Source organism: Montipora capricornis, chromosome 9, assembly GCF_036669925.1.
Source record: "Montipora capricornis isolate CH-2021 chromosome 9, ASM3666992v2, whole genome shotgun sequence".
Classification (NCBI taxonomy): domain Eukaryota; kingdom Metazoa; phylum Cnidaria; class Anthozoa; order Scleractinia; family Acroporidae; genus Montipora; species Montipora capricornis.
Genome location: NC_090891.1, coordinates 51,558,488 through 51,561,242, shown reverse-complemented (window position 1 = coordinate 51,561,242; position 2,755 = coordinate 51,558,488).

The following is a 2,755-nucleotide window of genomic DNA, read 5'->3' as shown; positions in this document are numbered from 1 at the left end:
TTCAAGAATCTCATGAAATACATAAAACTGTACTTAAACTGTACCAGTGATATATTTGTGGGAATTTAACACAGTTGTTTCACCTGAAAACCTTGAGTTCTGCCTTGAATGAACGACAATTAATCAATTTGGTGCAAATGGCTCTTGATATAAAAAAATTTCATTTTGAAATTTTTACATATTTTAGCTTCTTTTATGACAAAATTGGTAATGTTCCTTCTACTTGATGCATTATGATAATTTGTTTTAGTTTATTGTATTTTACTTCCTTTGAACATTATTCCCCGAAAAATTTATTTCATTTTGTTGAAAACGTTTAGAGTTAGGGCTGTCATGGCAAAGATACCTTCCAGCAATTTCAGCCCCACCCTTTTGGTTACCATAGCAACATAATTGGCAAACAACTATCATAATATAAGTGTTTCATGGTCTGTATTGAACGTGTGCAGGTTGCAATTCGTTCAAAAGCTTGTGAAAAAAGAGCAATTTTTGAGGTACATAACTAAAGACGTGCTGCCTATGTAACAATCTGAAAATTCTTCGCCTGTAAACTCTTTGCATGGAGCTGATGAAGGAGAGGGAGTTCCAGATTTTGTGGTAATTCCAACTTCACAGGGAACTTTTTAAGATTCCCATTTAGGAATTAAATGCACAAATTGTAAGTAATAATACCATTGTACATATTTCCCATATTCCAAAAGCTGTGCATGACATGGGAAAATCTTCATGTACTTGAATAAACCTGGGGAGATTTTCCCACATAATTGCCAAAGTTCTTTATAATAGCAGAGCTGTACGGGTCCGCAAATGATCCCAGGACCGCAAATGATCCCAGAACCGCAAATGATCCCCAAACTGTACCGCAAATGATACCAGGACCGCAAATGATCCCCGAACTGTACCGCAAATGATCCCCGTTTTGGACCGCAAATGATCCCGAAAAAAAAAAAGGGGAGAATGGCATGGATCATGCAATGGTCTGGATTGAGAATTAATGAGAAGAGCGCTTATTTTCATTAAAATCACTTTAAATCATGCATGGCTAGCAACAGGTTTCTGCCTCATTATAGTTTAAATTTGCCACATTTTATTATCGGATACAATCATCAAAAACTAACTTGGACGCAATTCAAAACCGATTGTGACCAGGGGCCTGTTTCTCGACAAGTCCCGATGACTTTTAGCATGTTTTTTCGAGATAATTAAAAGCGGATTCTGAAACACTTAAACCCTCTCCCTTCTTGAGATAAAGAGGGAATTGTGACCGTGTGAAAAGTTTAGGGACTTTCGAGAAACAGCCCACTGATCTCTTTGACGAGGCGAAAAGGACGCCACCCGGGCCCGGCTAGCAACAATCGTAACATTAATAACTAGAACGCAATGTTTTAGCCTATAAGCTTTGGTTCAACATGCAATACTGCAGTTTTGTTTTTTCCCATGTCCTTGACTAAAAGTCGTCCATTAAACAACTATGACAGAAAACGCTATCATTTGCGTAGACCTGCAATGCTCCACCGCTCTTAAATACACCTTGTGTGTAGCACTCGAATTGCCTTCCACATCTGGGACAAATCTCTTCTGTTATTTTTCCTTCGCAGTATTTTTGCTTTAATTCCTGAGCAATGGCTAGCTGGGGATTCTGAGCACTTTCCATTTTTCGCCAAAGTCACTATCGGGGGAATCTAGGACAAGCATCTGGCGATTTTCCGATATGTTGGCAAAATCTGGGACGGTCAGGAAACTGCGAAATCCCTGATCGTCTGGGATTTTCGCGACATATGAAAACTAGGCTTAAGCAAGCTTCAGACAAAGGTAATCACCAAAGAGTCGGTTGGAAATGGAATTAAGAAAGGCAGGATTAACACATCGCCATCCTCCAGCCCCCAAAGATGGAAACTGTCTATTCCATGCAATGAATGACCAGCTAATACGCCGCGGAAGGGTCTCACAGAGTGCCACAAAAGTGCGATGTGACTTGGTAAATTACCTCCGTAGTAATCAAACAACCCCGGACGGGACTCATTTCAGAGAATTTATCAAACACGGAGCATGGGATACCTATCTGAGAAGGATGGCGATGGACGGTGAATGGGGTGACTGGATTGCTTTATGGGGCCTAATTAACATGTTTGAAATCCCGGTGGCGGTAGTATCAAGCTTAGGAGAAACGGGATTGAATATTATCCACCCCGGAGCTGGTTATGAAAACGAAGCTACTAGAGATATGGCCTTACTTGGCCATGAAGCAGAGCTGCATTACCATAGTCTTGAACCAATAGCTGCTCAGAATCCCCAGCTAGCCATTGCTCAGGAATTAAAGCAAAAATACTGCAAAGGAAAAATAACAGAAGAGATTTGTCCCAGATGTGGAAGGCAATTCGAGTGCTACACACAAGGTGTATTTAAGAGCGGTGGAACATTGCAGGTCTAAGCAAATGATAGCGTTTTCTGTCATAGTTGTTTAATGGACGACTTTTAGTCAAGGACATGGGAAAACAGATCAGTGGGCCGTTTCTCGAAAGTCCCTAAACTTTTCACACGGTCACAATTCCCTCTTTATCTCAAGAAGGGAGAGGGTTTTAAGTGTTTCACAATCCGCTTTTAGTTATCTCGAAGAAACATGCTAAAAGTCATCGGGACTTGGGGCCGGGTCGCACTTGTAAAATTTCGGTCAAATTTGTGTTTGTTTCAGATTAAAAATCTGTCATCATGTCACGTTTCCTAATGCGACCGGCTTTTCGCCAGTTCAAAAAAA